At 54.5% G+C, this 17,993-nt stretch overlaps 1 protein-coding gene and 1 long non-coding RNA gene across 6 annotated transcripts in view; one reads left to right on the forward strand and one right to left on the reverse strand.

The window, feature by feature from the left end:
* AKNA (AT-hook transcription factor) overlaps nt 1-14,905 on the reverse strand; it is a 53,578-nt gene extending 38,673 nt beyond the window's left edge. The window contains exon 1 of one of the 5 annotated variants that reach the window (XR_013443813.1): nt 4,535-4,691. The gene's annotated coding sequence lies outside the window, so the exon portion shown is untranslated. Of the gene's footprint in view, nt 1-4,534; nt 4,692-13,731; nt 14,209-14,290; nt 14,369-14,848 lie in introns of those variants that run through there. The other 4 variants (XM_078061661.1, XM_078061660.1, XM_078061662.1 and 1 more) reach the window with 4 other exon arrangements.
* A 187-nt stretch (nt 14,906-15,092) lies between these two features.
* LOC144379982 (uncharacterized) lies at nt 15,093-17,982 on the forward strand. Its single transcript, XR_013443600.1, has 3 exons — nt 15,093-15,225; nt 15,321-15,539; nt 16,660-17,982. It is a non-coding gene; the product is annotated as an uncharacterized LOC144379982 (long non-coding RNA).
* The last annotated feature ends 11 nt before the right edge of the window (nt 17,983-17,993 follow it).

Consider the following 17,993-nt stretch of genomic DNA (forward strand, 5'->3'; position numbering starts at 1 on the left):
AAAACAGGTACTCAAACCGACACCCGTACACACGCGTTCAGAGCAGCTCTACTCGCAAAAGCCGAAAGGGGGAAACGGCCCGAATGCCGATGGACAGATGAGCGGATAAACACTGTGCGGGGTACACGCCATCGAAAGGAAAGAGGCGGTTGTACAACACTATACATATACTAAATGAATGGTTCCTTTGGAAATTGTTAATTTTATAGTATGTGAATTTCACCGAAATTAAAAAAAGAGAGAGAGGGAGAGAGAGAGAGAGCATGTCCAGGCAGGGGCGCCCCGGGCACCATGGCGGCAGGAGGGGGTGACACGGCAGTGGTGTCCCCGATGGCTGTGGGGTTGGGGCAGGGCCTGGGGGCTCTGACAGCAGAGCGTGGGCAAGGAGAGGTGGTGGCCAGAGCCAGGAGGACCTCTCGGGTCCCCTTCAGTGCATCCCACGCTCAGGACAGCACAACCAGGCTGCTGCTTAGAAGCTTCTCTCTGAAGGCTCAGGGAGAAGGAACCAGAAGAGAGAGTCTGGCTGCAGAGGGACCTTCTTCCTTCTATCCTCTCCTCCTTTCCCTCTTTTCCTTCGCTCTCTCTCATCTCCCGTCGCCTTTCTTTCCCAGCCCCGTGCTATGGCCAACACTCCCCAAGCGCCCAGCCGACGGAGCAGTGGCCTGGTCCCCCATAGTCGCTCCGGGTTAGCTCATACAAAAGCTTGACTCTGGGGGCGCCTGGGTGGCTCAGTCGTTAAGCGTCTGCCTTCGGCTCAGGTCATGATTCCAGGTCCTGGGATCGAGCCCCGCATCGGGCTCCCTGCTCAGCGGGAAGCCTGCTTCTCCCTCTCCCACTCCCCCTGCTTGTATTCCCTCTCTCGCTGTGTCTCTCTCTGTCAAATAAATAAATAAAATCTTTAAAAAAAAAAAAAAAAAAAAAGCTTGACTCTGCAGGTGGGAAAACAGGCCCAGAGAGCAGCAGGCTGGTGCCCGAAGCCACCCATCGGGCAAGACAAGGCTGGGGTGACAGGTCACCTCACAGCCCAGGCCCAGGCTCTTCCCCCCATGCAGTGGACACAGTGGTCTATAATCCTAGGCCTCCCTGGAGGACAGACAGGTCTGTGTCCCTGCAGCCTTGTGAGCACTCGGGGCTTGGTCAGAGCCTTGATTTATACGGTTGAGAAAAGTCAGCAGGCAACTATTTCTGGATAGAAAGTTCCCCGGGGAACTTTCATCACAAGAAAGGCTGCAGCCTTCTCAAGGGCTGGGGTAGGGACAGGGGAGGAATCACACTGCACGGCTTCTGGCTGCAGCAGGCCTGGGGGGAGGGGCTCGTCCCCTCCCCCATACCCCGTCTTCCTCTGTCGCCCCAGAACTGCCCCCAGATCACCCTGCGGGCCTCCCCACCGCCCCCACCACAGATGCCTGCCTGCTCTGTGCCAGCCTGCGTGTTCTCCATCTGCCCTCACCCCGAACAGGGAAGCAGGTCACAGGAAAAGCCTGGCCTGGAGCAGTGACTTGGCCAAGATCACCCAGCTGGTGAGTGACAGAGCAAGATCTGAAATCATTCATTTGGGCCAGTAATCTCCCATTTTCTGTCATAACACTCATCAGAAACATATATTTGCTCTCATGCTCTCTCGCTCTACAGATATCTTGAGACCTTGACATAAATGCATCCTCATGCTGATGTATTAGAAAAATACATGTATTAGGAAAAATATATCCAAAACAACTTTTTTTAAAAAAGATGCAATAATAAATAAATCTTTTAAGGAGAAGCTCTAATCCTTGCTTCCCATATCCTCTGGGGGGCCTGCATCCCTCTCGGGAATCCCTGCCAGTGGGCCTTTAGCTTGAGTGTTCTTAAGAATTCTCTAAGAATGCAGGGACGCCTGGGTGGCTCAGTTGGTTAAGCGTCTGCCTTCAGCTCAGGTCATGATCCCAGGGTCCTGGGATCGAGTCCTGCATCGCGCTCCTTGCTCAGCGAAGAGCATGCTTCTCGCTCTGCCTGCCATTCTCCCTGCTTGTGCTCGCTCTTTTTCTCTCTCTCTGACAAATAAGTAAATAAAATCTTTAAAAAAAAAAGTTCTCTAAGAATGCAGATTCCTAGGTCGACCCAGAGAGAGCCAGACTCTGTGGCCCTGGGATAGGGCCCAGGAATCTGCATTTAAGCAAATGCCCCAGGCAAGCCCCACCCTCTGGGGTGGACTAGGCCTTCTGGGCCCTGCTGCTTGGGGAGGTATGGGAGGTGCTAAGGGCCACTGCTTTTCTCTTCCTGAAATCACTGAGGAAGGGGCTGGGGAGGCATGCGGTTTTTTGACTTTTTAAAGGGCTTTTTTCTAGCCATGCCGCAAAGCCAGCTGCCCAATCACAGGGGCCCCTGGGTGCACAAAGAGGAACATCCTGTCTCCTGGGATGACTCAGTCCTCGCCGAAACCCAGTGAGAGGCAGAGGCGGCTGCGGTCACCAGCTGGAGTTGTGCACATGCTCCCCAGGCCCTGAAGCCTGGGAGCCTCTCCTGAGCAAGGCCTCTGTCTTCTGTGCAAGCCACAGCCCTCAGGGCCACTGAGCCCGGGCCCAGCCAGCCAGTCAGCGGGTCAGTCAACAAACACACTCAGGTGCCAACCTCAGGACACGCCCTCACTGGGCGGCCGAAAAAGAGAGGTCACTGGGTATGTAGAGACCAGGTTCCAGGTTTGGTGTTCTTGCTTCATCGTCAACGGCTGTGCTGAACCTCCCCTCACCGGAAGATGGGGGAAGCACGACCTGCTCTGGCTTCTGCAAGGAGTTACTGCCCGGTGAGCGTGGGCTGGGTGGTAGCTGAATGAACTTTGAGGTTCCTGGTTGACCATGGCTCCCGAGGCAACAGCTTCACAACTGTTAACTCCCTCCTCCATCCTGAGGACCCACCACAGAGTCACAAAGATGTATATTGAACACCCAGTGGGTGCAAATTAACTTTAAAACACCTATGACTTTCTGCTGTGTGCCAAGCACTCTAGAAGACACAAGGAATACTGAAATGGGCCAAAGTGTCCCAAAGTTTCAACTTGGGGGGGGTCGGTAACAATATAGAGGGTTATATGAAGGAAGCATTAAGCTGGGCAAAGAGGATTTGGGGGAGAAGAATGGGGAAAGGCAAAGGGAAGAGCATAGGCAAAGGCACGGAGGTCTGAACCTATGAACAGAACTTGACGGACAGCTACGGGCAGGGGCTCTTGAATGGCAGTCAAAGGCTGGGTTGCTCCTGAAAGGCAGTGGGGTTGGGTGAAGGCTCTAGCCGTATGAACTGGGGGCTGAACCCGAAAAAGTCCTGTGAGCACTAAATTCCCCCAGGCACTGGATTGTCAGGTTCAGGGTCCCTGCCTTGAGGAACCCGCCCAGGGAAGCACCGACTACTCCCTCCTCCTTTTGTATGGCTCCTCTCTCCCCACCATTGGCCCTGTCCCTGGCTCTCTCAAGGGACTACAAGCCCCTTCTGGTCTCTTTCTCCAGTTCCCGAGTGGGTCTGCCCCCCGCCCCCTAGGGCTTCTCTGCCCCCCTCAGCCGCTCCAAAATGAGGACCCTTGTCTTTGTGGCTCCATCTCTCAGGTTGTCCTATGCCAACTACAGCCATGGAGCCTGGCTTCGTCTCCCCAAGCCTTCTGAAGCCCCTTCCAGTCCAGCCAGGGCTGTGCAGGGGGCCCCCCTCCCCACTCCCGCCTCGACCCTGACATCTCCCAGATGAGAAAACGGAGTCGTAGAGAGGTGGCTGGCTCTCACAAGACCTGGTGGACAGGAAGTGCGGCCTGGGGATTCAAACCCAGGGACCATGACTCTGAAACCAAGTCCATCAGACTTATGGGAAGGACGTGAGGAAGGGGAAGGAAGACTCCCCATAGCAAGTGTCTGGGCCCCTCCAAAAAGGCTGAGCTCAGAGCCCCAAACTCGGCCGCCCTCCCTGAGCAGCTGGCTGGGCACAGACCTAACTGTGCTCAAGGGGTTCCCGCCAAAAACTAGTCCTTTGAGGAGGCCCCAGCCGCTCCCCGCTCCGGATGTGCCCCCTCCTGCCCCCAGCTGTCTCCCAACATCAGAGGCCGAGGAGAAAGAGGGCAGGTGCCCTGGCTGCTGCGGGCTCTAGTCCTGCTGGCCTGAAGAGCTCCCCTCAGGGCCCTTACATGTGGCAGAGGGGGCCGCTCTTTAGTGGGGACCCCCCCGCCCCGCTGCCTCCTGGCCTGCCCCTCATCCGAGCATCATCTCGATGCAGTCTGAGAACCAACTCTCTGTGTGCTGAGGAGGACGCCGCAGGCCCAGAGAGGGACCAGCGCGTGCCCAGCTTCATAGAGATCAGAATCAGAGCTCGGACTGGCATCCAGCGCCCGGAAGCTCGACGAGATCCCCCGAAAAATCCACCCGTGGCCCGGGAGGCCAGACTCCCTAAGAGAAGTAGGAACAGCTGCTGAAGCTGGAACTTCCTGGCTGGGGGGCTCCAGGTGCCCTGACTGTCCCGGAGAGTCTGACAGGCCAGCCCAGAGGGACAGCGGCCTCCCCTGCCCGCCTCGCTCCCTTACCTCTCTTGGGCTCCAGCACCAGCCCGCCGGCCCAGGCTCAGGGTACCTGCCTGTGAGGTCTTTGTTCCAAACCTGGGCAGCCCCCTGCCTCCATGGCGCCCTGGCCCGCCTCCAGGCCGCTCTGCCGGCCCGAGCTCTTGCTCACACACAAGCATCGCTCCCCACCTCTCCCCGCCCCTGCTGCGGCCTGCTCCCCACCTCTCCCCGCCCCTGCTGCGGCTGAGGCCGCCTCGCCTGGGCAGGAAGCGCCCAGCCTGATTTCCTACAAGTGTGTGTCAGAAGGAGGGGGTTTGTCTGCGAGCAGCCTGAGAGTCAGCAGGAGGAGCTTAACCCCTTGCAGGCCCTCTGCGGGTCTGGCTGCGCAGGGAAGGACTCGCAGGGACTCCCAAACGTCAGGGATCGGGACCATCTGGGCCGAAGTACTGATTGAGGAGACTGAAGTCCAGGGAAGGTCAGAGGCTTGGCCAAAGTCACACAGCATGCTGAGCCTGGAAGGAGGCCTCCAGCAGCTTCGACCTTCTAGGAGCTTTTTTCTGCAGACTCTACCCTCTAAGGCATGGCCTGGGCTGAGGCCCCCTCCCTCACCAGGCCTGGGTGCCCATCTGCACAATGGGAGCTCAGACCGGATGCTTCCAGCTCTTTCTAGCCTGTCTGCCATCGTGAAACCCAACATCTTAGGGAGGCTGCAGCAATCCCTGCCGTCCCACCCACTGTCCTCACCCCAAGCTGGTCTTGTAGCTCCTGGGGGATTTTGTAGGCACCACTGGAGCTGGGGGTGAATGCCTGAGGAGCTGAATTTCTCCTGTTGTCCCCAGGACTTATCAGAGGGCAAGCTAGCTTTTCCCAAGCTTCCCTCATCCCATTCATTCATTGGACCGGTACTTGCTGACTACTCTGCTGGGTGCTTGTCAAGGTGTTGGGAACATGGCAAGGTACAAGATAGGCCGAGTCCTTGCTCCACTCTCAACAGAACACAGGACAATAAAACAAACGTGGAGAGAGGTAGGGACAAGACCCACAAGGGTGGGATGGAGGGGTGATCCATATCCCAGGCTGCTTTTTGTGATCCTGACGCCTGAGGCTCACCCAGACCAACAGTCTCTGGGCATTAGCAATTTTAAAGTATCCCAGGTGACTGGGATGTGTGGCCCAGGTCGAGAATCTGTGGGTCAGAGAGTAGCAGGTTGGGGAGGAGGGTTTGGGGATGGCTAGGAAGGTGTCTGCGGGAAGGTGACATTCGAACAAGGGACAGAAGGAAGAGAGGGGCAGGAGCAAGCCCCAGCAAGAGCCGGCAGCAGTCTTCTGGAAGGGCAAGTGCAAAGGGCAAGGTGGGAACCTGCTGGGCCTTCCCTGAGAACAGCAAGGCTGTGTACCCAGAGCAGAGTGAGCCAAAGGGAAGAGGCAGGAGCAGGGGTGGAGGGGCAGGCTCAGGGTCTGGGTCCCCTGCTCCCCCCCATGTATGCAACTCCTCACATTGGCCCTGTGGGGGATCCAGGGGATCTGATTCAGTAAACAAAAAGAAAAAGGAAAAACTCTGGCCTCTGTATTGTCCAAAAAGCCCTCCAGGCAATTCTGACGAGCAGCCAGGTTTGGGAACCAGCAGTGTAGGAGAGGAAAATGGATCCTGAGTCAGTGTAGACCTGGGTCCCAATCCCAGCCCCACCTCTTGCTAGCTCTGTGGCCTTGGAGGCTTCACGGCTCTAAGGCTGTTTCTTCATCTGTAACACGGGGTAAGAAGGGTAGCCATCCCACAGGGCTGCTGCCTGATTCCATGAGGTCACGCCTGCACCGTGCAGAGCTGGGGGCCCGGAACATGCGTGAGCGAGTGAACAGTTTTTCTCAAGGTCAGCTTGTGAGTATCTGTCAAAGCCAGGGCTGGAACCAGGTGCCCTCATCAAACAGTCAACTCATCCCCCCCCCCCACCTCCCTGCCTTCTACCCACATCTGGGTGGCGAGGCTCTACCCACAGCCCCCAGCCCAACGTGGAGCAGAGCCAAACCCTGAGGAGGCCCTTCCCTGCCAGCTCTGGTGACCATGTGGGCCATTGTGCAAGGGGCGGGCTCCCCTGACGGGCCTGTCACTCACTCACCCTCCCTCCCTGGTCATTAACCCAGGCAGCCCCACCATCAACCCGTCAACGCCAGGTGGCTGCCACTGCCAGGCACGCCCCACGGCCCCTGGATCACCCCAAACCCATCTTAGGGGCAGCCGCCTAACACCAAGGAAGACAGCCTCCCGAGCATCTCCTTGCCCCCTGCCCCCCAAGCCTTACCAACCCTACTTAACCAAAGCAAGGCGTCCCAAAGTGACCGCAGGACACCGCCGCCCTCCAAACCCACCCCTCCATAGTTTGGCCCATCTCTTGCCCAGGTGTGCAAGCCACAAGCGACCGTCATTCTGGACCTTTCCCTCTCCCTTACACCCCACAAACAATCCATCACCGACTCCTCAATCTCACTGGAACCTGCCCCACCTCTGCATCCACGCACGGCTCCTGCCACAGCCTCTCCTGAGAAGCTCTGGGGTCCCTCCAGTCCATTCCTCACACTGCCCCACAGGGATGGTTCCAAAACAGAAGCGTGCAAACATGGTCCACCTGGGCTTAACACCCTCCGATCCTGCCCACTGCTCTGAGAAGGACGGTGAAGAAGGCGCTGCTCCAGCTTCTCCCCCACTCTCCACCCTCCTCAGGGTGCTCCCTGCTGTTCCTAGGACAAATGCATGGTGCTCCCCTCATTACCCAACCCCACTTCTCCTTGGGAACTTCCAGGCGAGCTGTAGATCTCAGCCCCAAGGGCCCTCCTCGGGGATCGTTTGGGAATTAGACCTTGGGTCTTTCTGGCAATTGGGAGCTCTAAAGTGTTCACCATTATACTCCCAGTGCCCAGCAACAGTGCTTGCCACACCGTAGAAGCACAGTAAATACATGCTGGATCATCTACTGATGCTAGCCAGTCACCCAAGCCTGGCTGGGTGACAGGCAGGCTCGTGTGATGTCCCCATTTTACAGGTGGGTAAAGAGAGGCCCTGAGAGCCCGAGAGACTTGCCTGCAGTCACAAAGCTGGGGAGTGCCAGTGGAGATTGAAGCATACAAAGATCCGCCTCTTAACAACAATGCTCACACCATGGCGGCCTGCAGAGATAATTAATACCTGTGCATGATAAAATTGGGAGTGGAGCTTATTACCAACTAATTGCAAGTCACTAAGCCAATGTTCTACCTCGATAATGAAGCTCCGGTTCCACACAGAGCCTTTCAGGGGCTTTTCTAAACTGCTTGCTTGTCCTTGCACCAGATGCTTTAAGAATAGCCTTGGGAACGGGGATGCGGAGAAAGGGGAACCCTCCTACACTGTTGGTGGGAATGCAAGCTGGTGCAGCCACTCTGGAAAACAGTATGGAGGTTCCTCAAAAAGTTGAAAATAGAGCTACCATACGATCCAGCAATTGCACTACTGGGTATTTACCCCAAAGATACAAAAGTAGGGACCCGAAAGGCTACGTGCACCCCGATGTTTATAGCAGCAATGTCCACAATAGCCAAACTGTGGAAAGAGCCAAGATGTCCATCAACAGATGATTGGGTAAAGAAGATGTGGTATATATATACAATGGAATATTATGCAGCCATCAAAAGGAATAAGATCTTGCCATTTGCAACGACGTGGATGGAACTGGAGGGTATTATGCTGAGCGAAATAAGTCAAACAGAGAAAGACATGTATCATATGACCTCACTGATATGAGGAATTCTTAATCTCAGGAAACAAACTGAGGGTTGCTGGAGTGGGGGGTGGGGTGGGAGGGATGGGGTGACTGGGTGATGGACACTGGGGAGGGTATGTGTTCTGGTAAGCGCTGTGAATTGTGCAAGACTGTTGAATCTCAGATCTGTACCTCTGAAACAAATAATGCAATATATGTTAAGAAAAAAAAAAAAGAAGAAGATAGCAGGAGGGGAAGAATGAAGGGGGGAAATTGGAGGGGTAGACAAACCATGAGAGACGATGGACTCTGAAAAACAAACTGAGGGTTCTAGAGGGGAGGGGGGTGGGAGGATGGGTTAGCCTGGTGATGGGTATTGAGGAGGGCACGTTCTGCATGGAGCACTGGGTGTTATGCACAAACAATGAATCATGGAACACTATATCTAAAACTAATGATGTAATGTATGGGGATTAACATAACAATAAAAAAAATTAAAAAAAAAAAAAAAAAAGAATAGCCTTGGGAAGTGGGCAGGACAGGCGTGTGATCGCGTTTACAGGTAAGGAAACTGAGGCCCAGAGATGCGGAAGGGATTAGTTCCCGGTCACCCGACAAAATGAAAACAAACAACAACAAAACCCAGGTTTGAGTACTTTTACCAGAAGCACGCCCACATCCTGCTGCATTCGCAAACCCTGCCTTTCTGACCGCAGGGGCCCTGTGAGCCTCCGGCCACTCGTTCTCTCTAGCCCCTGGGTCCTGACGCTCCCGCATGGTAACAGCATCCTCACCCTCTCTCCCCCTGCCCGCCACTCAGCCATCCCCTCCGGCCTCCCTCCACATTCCCTCTTGAGCCCCACCTAAGTGCCCGGCATGGTAACCAGAATGGAAGGTAGGTCAGCCTTTCTTCAAGCCTTCTGGTGCAGCCCAGCACATGGCCCGGGCCCGAGGATGGGCACTGCTTTTTGGCATGATGTGCCCTGAACACAACATCCTGGGGCCCAGGGGTCCAGGGGGCCCATGAGGCTACCCAGCCATCAGGGGAGAGAATAGCAGCTCCCTTCCTTGGGAAAAGAAATGAAAACCCTCTCTAAGGTCACCTACTCCTTCTGGCCCCTGTTGCTGATTTTACCCTGTAGTTAAAATCCACAGGGAATCTGGGGGCAGGGGGGCAGGTGAGGATTGCAGAGCCGACCAAGAAGAACTGGGGAAGTGGAGGCCCAAGTTATAGCCTGAGTGATAATGAACACGTGCCTTCCCCGCTCTTAGCTTGGGAACCTTGGGGCTTAATGAAATGATCTCTGAGGTTATCAGAAATGACCTTCTAGCACTAAATCTCCTGGGTTCTTGGATTCCACTTGCCAACACAGGTAGAAATGCCAGGGTGTTGGGAGGCTACAGGGTACAGGGGTTTATGGAACGTGTGCTTCGTGGGCAGAGACCTCCAGGTTCTCTTTGAAAGCTGTGTGGCCTTGGGCAAGCAACTTAACCTCTCTGAACCCAGATTTTTTTTCCCATAAAATGAGGGGTAATACTGACTTCACAGAATCATTGGGATGATAAATGAGACTACGTACCTGAAGTCCTGGCCCATGGCCCAGCTGGCTCACAGCTCATGAATAAATGACTTTGGCCAGATCTGTGAAACACCCATATGGCCTTCTCCCTGAAGGACCGAGTTTAATTTTCCTGGCTCTGGAGCCTCCCTAATATCAGTCACAGCCCTCGCTCTGGGTCTTGCACAGAAAAAGGGATGGCTAGCTCTCCCAAGTGGAGAGAAATGCTGCCATTTCCCTGTGACCCTCTTCCCTGTGGCCTCCAAACGATTCCAGGGGTCACCAATCCAGATTGACATCGTGTCTGCAGCCTGAATAGGGAAGGAGGGGAGGAGGCAGGCCTTCCTCAGCCAACCAAAACATGGGTCACGAGGAGAATGTGGCCATATGGAGGAAAACACACACATGCACACACACTCTTAAATTCATGCTCCATGAAAAGAGTCCAATGACAAAAAAAATGCCTATGTACCAGGAATGCATTGCTAACATTAAAGTAAATTTTATTGTGCACCTATTACGTAAGGCCTTTCCATGGATTCGGATGTCATTATTTAATCCCCGTGCCAATCCAAGGATGCAGGACTTAGTATCCCCATTTCACAGGAGAGGAAGCTGGCTTTGAACCAAGCTGTCTGAATCCAGACAGTACGGTCTTCATCATTTGCGACTGAACCTTGCAGTACGTGAAAAGATTGAAAGCAATCTCAGTGCCCAGTAACAGGGGATCATGGAAATAAATCATGATAGTTCCACTCAAAGGCATTTATTGATTTATGCAGCTATTGTTAGTCTTACTGTGGCAGAAGATGCCATCATGTAAAAAAGTGTGATATGCTGAGTGAATAAGCCAGTTATAAAATATCTCTAGCCAGTTTGAACCCCTTCAAGAAGAAACGAAACAGTAAAATAGGGAGAAAGAGAAGGAACTGAGGGAGGAAGGGAGAGGGAGGCGAGAGATGCTCCCAAATGTTTACAGTAATTAGTAGCAAGCAGTACAATTATAGCAAGTTTACTTTTTTGTTACGGTGTATTTTCTAAAAATAACAATTGCTCTACAAAAAAGAGTAAAATGAATATTTACTATTCTTTTTTTTAAGATCCTGATTTTTTAAAAAGATTTTATTTATTTATTTGAGGAGGGGGGAGAGCACATGAGCAGGGGGAAGGGCAGAGGGAATCTCAAGCAGAATCGCAAGCAGACTCCTAACTGAGCTTGGAGCCCGACATGGGGCTCGATCTCACCACCCTGAGATCATGACCTGAGCTGAAATTATGAGTCGGCAGCTTAACTAACTGAGTCACCCAGGAGCCCCAAGTATTTACTATTCTTAAAAAAACAACAACAAGCAAAATAAACAAAAGCCCCCACTGCACACCTGTGTAGTGTTTCATTCTGACGAGACCTCGGGCATGCCCCGCCTCAGTTTCCCTGCCTGTGCAAGTCAGGAAGAGTGGGTAGGCCCTTTGAGGCCCTTTGGAGCGCTGACACTCTGTGACATTCTGTAATTCCCTTCCCACGCTTTCTCTCTTCCTCTTTCCAAACTCTGATACTATGTGCTCTTTTCTGCACATACAGCCATTATGCAACATGTGGGAACATACGAAAAATCACAAAAGGGAAAGGAAGTGATCTTAGCCTTAGCCACGCTTCACATTTTGGGGTACGGCATGTGTTGTCTGCTTGGATCCTCATAATCAGGCATTTAACAGATGAGGAAAGGCCCAGAGAGGTTATACAACTTGCCCAGAGTCACACAGCACATTACCGGCAGAGTTGGATCTGCACCCACAAGTAAAGCATTATCCTCCAAATGAATCCTTGACCTAGGGGGGCTGAGTGCAGCCTCCTGGCCCGAGGCCCTTCCTGGTCCTTGGTCCTTGGCTGTGGACTCCAGACTCCGAGAAGACTGCCTCTCCCCCAGAAGAGGGAATGCTGGGAAGCGTCCAGGGGCTGGTGGGGGGACCAGGCCTGGGAGCCAGGGGTCGCTCTTGACAACCGAACTGGCATTTGGCCGGCACTTGGCCAGGAGTCGGGATTGGAATGAAGGAGGGACCCAGGAATTAAAAATGTAAGGGGTTGAGGCAGAAAGGCCTGGGTCCCAATCTGGTAGCTCGTCTAAACCCCTCTGATAGCCTCATCACCAGAGGGTAACACTTTCCTCAGGGGTGCGCCTGTAAAGTAAGGGGACAATGTGCCCACACCGCGCACTTGGGCGCATGCGCGCACACAGGAGGTACTCAGAAAACACAGGAGGGGCGCTGTGAGCCTCCTCCTGGCTCCCAGGTCATCCTGTGCCTCTTCCCAGCCGCTCCGCCCCTGGCTCAGCCTCCCCTCCCTTGGGCACAGGCTGCTGGATAAATCTTCCCAGAGCATCACTCTGGTCAAGCCTTTCCCTGCTTAAAGAACACTGATGGCTGTTGTCACTTTCAGGTTCAAGGCCGGACACTTTGGCCCGGAATTCAGGCTCACACTGACCTGCTCCCAAGTCGGACAGCAGCTGCACTGCACGACTCACATGACGGACTAGGAGCCTCCTCTCACAAGGGTTTCCTTCCCCAAATCCCACACTTCGGGGGAGCTACCGTGGGGTGTGGGCCTTCTGGCCTGGCACCCCTGGGGCCTCCTGCACTGTCAGAAACCCTCCACCTCCTGCTGCCATGCACAGCAATGCTGGCCTTCCAGCCCACAGCACCCTTCACATGCAGCTCTCTTAAAAAAAAAAAGGAAAGGAAAGGAAATGCGTGACTTGTGGCTTGATTTGCTGATTTCCATAGTGTAAATACCCGTCTGATGGCCAATTTCAAGCTACCAATGTGATATTCACTAGCACAGCCCTGGAAAGAGATGCACACAATCAGCTCTCACAAGATGACACACCCCAAAGTAAGGACCAACTAACCCCCATGAAAAGCTGTGTGGCCTCAGGTGAGTGACTTAAACTCTCTGAACCTCGGGCTTCTCTGTAAAATTAGGACAATAACAGCACCCACTTCGTGGCAACAATGTAAACACTAAGTGCTAGGACCTAGGAGATCAAGGACAGTGCACGGAACACCTGCTATGTGCAGGGCTCTGTACTGGGCACCCGGAAGGTGACTGGTGACAAAAACTCCTGCCCTCCCAGACCTCAGTCACTGCAGTAAAACCCTGGGCGCCGCGGCTAGAATTCAGCAAGCAATAACCAATAACTGGTGTCAATGTTATTGTAACTTCCTTTCTCTGGGCCTGAGATTCCTCCTCTCCAAACTTGGAATGTGGGCTGAATGAAACTTTCTATGATTCCACGTCACTTCAGCCTTAAAGCCGCACTCGAGTGGGTGTTACCACGCCCATTTTACAGAGGGGAAAACTGAGGAGTTCAGAACACACGCTGGGCTGGGGATTCAAACCAAGGTCTTCTAACTCCTGATCCCCAGATCTGTCCCACCTCCCAGGACTGAGGAAACATAAAAAGGACCTGGCATTTGCCTGGTGATTCAGCTGGATGCTTTAAAAAGACTTTCTTTCCCCCCTCCTGGGGGTAATTTACCCCCAAGGAAATGTCCTTGGCAGGCACCAGTTTCCAAAATACGCTCTCAGCATGACAGCGCCAGTGCGAGGGAGCATCCCCAGCCTCCCTGCTAACCCCAACCATGGTGCCTCTCTGGCAGGATGTGCGGGCTGGTGGGAGCTGATGAAATCCCCTCGCAAGAAGGGCTCACATCACATGTTTCAAATGCAAACCACTGGACTTTGGGAGGCGAAGGCCCCACGTGGGCACCTTCTCCCTCTTGCAGAAGAACTGAGACCGCCTGTGAGAATAAACTCAAAAAGCACCCAAAACACCATGGGGTCCATCCTCCTAAGCCAGACTTAGGCCCCCTCAAACAGAGGGGCAGAGATTCTGTTTTCTTGACAAAAAACCAACAGCCAAAAATTAAAACCCACCAACTCCAGAGGTGGCGCCTGGAAAATTCTCTTGGGAAGTCCCTGTAGGTGTCTAACCTCAGTCCTTCATGCTTTGGTTTCCACAATTTCTTCTCCTTCTGTTCTAGAGGACAGAAACAATGTCTCTTTTCTCTGCAACCTGTCTCAGCAACTCTTCTCCGCTCCAAAATAGCCCGGGTTTGTTATCAACAACCTTCCTTTCCAACTTTATCACTGAGAAGTAGAAGCTTTTGAAACGTTGGTAATGATCCTCTCCAACCGGTCACGGCTTTCAACAAAAGCCGGCGAAAGGAACAGGGAAGAGTCTCGTCCAAGATCGCCCACCGCCCGCGCCAGCCGCATCACACTGGGGAGAGGCCGGCTCTGCGCCTGCCTTGCTGTGCGCTTCGGGCAAGACGCGCCCCTTCTCTGGGCCTCGCTCTCCCCATCTGTGTACCAAGAAAGGCTGGCCTGATTTCTCAGTCCATTCCAGTTCCTACCACTGTCGGAGCTGCCCACCCTCACTGCTGGCCCTTGCTCTACCTCCGTCCCCCTGCCAAAAAGAGGAAAAGAAACTTGCGGTAGGCGTCCGGGGAGGCTGTACGGCTCCGAGTTGTCAGGCTGCGCGGGTTGTTGCCGGGTGACCGAACCTCGCACAAATCCCAGGACAGAGAAGTCCCACCTCCCCAGTAACCACAGCTACCCGGGCCACACCTCCAACCCAAACACAGCCCGAGGCCCCGCCAAGGACCACCCCCGGATTCCCTCGGGACCTCTCCCCGCCCAGAGACCAGCCCCAGCTGGAGAGAGAGAGAGGGAGAGAAAAAGCCAACGCCCCCATTGTGCGGAGGTGGAGACTGAGGCCGAAGGTGGAGACTGCGGAACCCCGCAGCCGGCGGGGTTAGGACTGGACACCAATCGCCGGTCCAGGGCTCCCTCCCATTCCGGGAGTGGCGGGTCTCCTTCCCGTGCGCGTGGGGTTTCCACGTGGGAGAGGCCGAAAGCAGCGCAGTCCCTGTGGATCGGAGCCCGCCGGCGCTGTCCACTCTCCTCCCCATTCCCCAGACCGAGAAACTGAGACCCAGCGAGGGGCCGGCACCCGCCCGGGACCCACCGCGAGCCCCTCCCCGCGCCTCACCTGCTGGCTGTCGCCGCGCGCCGGTGGTTTCCTGGAGTTGAGCGGCAAACAAAGGCCTCCAATCCCGGCGCGGGGCGGGGCGGTGACTTTTTTGCTTAATCTCCGAGGCGGGCCTGTGACGGGCAGGGAGGGCCCCGGGAGGCGGGGCCTCGGGAAACTCCACCAATCACAGAGAGGCGGCCGCGGGCGGCCCGCCCCCAGGGACTGGGACTCGGCCCCGGCGCTGAAAAGCTCACATCTGGGAGGTTCGTGTCCCTCCTGGAACCCGCCTAAAGGGGTCTGAGGCCCAGAGCTAGGACATTTGTGCAAGGTCGCATGGAGCCACAGTGAGGAAGAAACCACAAACGTTCGTCGCTGAAACGGACTGCTCCGCAACAGTAATAAGAATCTTAATAATAAACTTTTCTTGAGCTCCTATGGGTCAAGAACTGTTGTAAGCTCTTCCTATGCTCTGTCCTCTCCTGTGAGGTAGGTCGGTATGGGCGCTACCCTCCAAGTCTGTTCGAGGCCAAAGCCCCATTAGCAAGCGGGAAAACCCAGGTCTCCAGAGGGACAAGAACTTGCCCGGAGTGCCGCGGGGAGTGCAGGACAGAAATGATCCCTTGTCCGCTGAGAGCTCACCCTGAAGGAAGGCGGTGTAAAGTGTCAACCTGACCTCGGCTCCCGCCCCAGTTCTGCCACTGAACTTCAGGTAAATGGGATCCCTAAGGCCAGCCTCACAGAGCTGCTGAGGGGAGGGGTAAAATAAACACAGCGCCAAGCCCAGAAGAAAGAAATCAATGGCACTCACTTCAAGAGCTCCTCCACCAACCCTATTTCACAAGGGGGTTGATAGGCCCCAAGACAGGAAGACATTTCCCCCAGGGACCCGCGCCCGGGTGTGTTGCAGCCAGTTCTCTATCCTCCCGGCGGAATGCTCTTCCACTTCCCCAGGGGGCCCGAGGCTCCTACAGGCACCCAGTAATAATCACAGGGGCACTTCTGTGCACTGGAACTGTCATCTCTACCAGCAGCAAACATTTTAGCAAATCCTTATAATAACCTACAAGCTAGACGAATACTGTGCCCTCCATTTCAAAAATGGTGAAACTGAGGCTCAGAGAGGTTAAGTGACTTGCCCCAGATCACACAGCCAGGAAATAGTAGAGGTGGAATTTGATTGCAGATGTCAGACTCTGAAGCGTGGCCCCTTTGAGCGGGGTCTTGTTCTCTATGCTTGTACTCCTCACATTGGGCTCTTCTATCTCTCACCCTGTTTTCTCCCAAGCAGAGCGAGCTCCAGGTAATCTGAAGGCCAACTCAGCCCTTGCTTGGGCAGGCCCTGGCTCAGGCCAAAAACACATGCTCTTCCTGCCTTCTTGTCTAGCAACAGACCCTGAGATTCTCTAGCAATACCGTCCCCACACCACCCCCTGCCCTAATTCTGGCATCATGAATAAAGACGTGAGGGCCACAGGTACGTGTGGCCAGGGTGGACCTCTGACCCCTCCCTCCTCCATTATTCAAAGTTGCCTTAACCCATGGTATGGGGTCCCTTCAGAAGACAGCAGGGCACATGCTTGTCCTTGGCTTTATGATGTGGACTTCAAGCAGCCATGGGTCCAAATTTGGCCTCTACTACCCACTAGCTATGCAACTTTGGGCAAGAAACTTGACCTTTCTCAGCCCACTGGCAAAGGAATATTTTTAAAGTTTGCTTAAAATTCCACTGGGAGGGGGACCCTAACGCCCAATGGGCCACAGCCCAGAGTAGGGCCCAAGAATTCTAGAAACGACAGCTCCAGAAACTCATTCTTGCCCTGCTTTTTCAGAGTTCAAACCTGGAGCAGTGGGCAGCAGCTGCTGGGAGCTTTCTTGTCTCCTGGAGTTGGACCCTGTGGAGAGTTGGCTGGTTCAAGGCACGGATGGTCACGAGGTCACGACCTGCCCAGAGTTCATAGAGCGGGTCAGTGGCTGGGCTGAAATTCACTGTGGGCTGGTGATAGACGAAAACCTCTCAGTTCAGAACAAGATGCACGAGGACTTGAGACTGCAAAAGGTGTGGCCTTTCTAAGGCCAGAGGGCCCTTGGTTCACCGTCACCATCATCCCGACTGCCATGGTCTTCCCGGGGCTGACTCTGAGCCTGACTCTGAGCCTGGTGTCGGGGGCCCATGCCCAGCATCCCAACCTCCATCAGAGGCAAGTAGCCGTGGCCCCACTCCATTTGTTTCCTGGGGTGGTTGTAACAGATTATCCCCAGTTCATGGCTTCAAACAGCACTCATTTGTTCTCTTGCAAAGAGAGGTTGAAGTCCAAAGTCAGTCTGTCCTCATGGTGTCAGGAGGGCAGGTTCCTTCTGCAGGCTCTGAGGGGAGAATCTCTTTCCCTGACTTTTTCAGCATCTAGTAGCTGCCTGTATTCCTGGTCTGGTAGGTCCCTCCCTCCATCTTCAGAGCACATCCCAACCTCCACTTCCTTACCCGCAACACCAACACTTCCCTCCTCCCATCAAGTCTCCCTCTGTCTCCCTCTTACAAGGACCCTTGGGATTACATGGGGCCCGCCCACAAAATCCAGCTCAAACTCCTCATCTAAATGCCTTAATCCCATAGGCCAAGTCCCTTCGGCACAAAAGGGAACATCCACACATCGCAGGAACCTAGATACCTTTGAGGTCATTATTCAGCTTCCCACAGCCATTTTCCCCAATGGGGAATTTGGGCCTAGAAAGGTGAGATCACTGGCCCCTGACCACGAAGGATTTGGCATCTGATGCCAGGAGATCTGGGGCCTGACAGCCAGGTGGGAGTTATTCCCTGCAGGGGTATTAGGACTGGGAAGGGGCATACAGAGTTTCTGCAGGAGAGGCTGGGGTTTCAGAGATAATGGCTGCTTCAGAGGTCAAGTGGAATCCTGGGCCCTGGCCTCAGGTCGTCTCCTTGGGCTGGGGAGAGGGCAGGGGCAGCTAAAAGCAAGATCTGGTGCAGGTCTGTGGAATCAGCTGCCCTAACCCACCTCTGGCTGACCTCTGAACACAGGGCTGCACAAAGCAGGACTTCTCAGAGTCTTCTTGTCCCAGAGAAACCCTGGGGTTGAAGGAAATGGGCCCGGGGGCTGTGTAGAAGACCATTTTTTGCCCCCCTCCCTTCTCTGCAACCCCCTCC

This window comes from Halichoerus grypus, chromosome 14 (assembly GCF_964656455.1).
Source record: "Halichoerus grypus chromosome 14, mHalGry1.hap1.1, whole genome shotgun sequence".
Taxonomy (NCBI): domain Eukaryota; kingdom Metazoa; phylum Chordata; class Mammalia; order Carnivora; family Phocidae; genus Halichoerus; species Halichoerus grypus.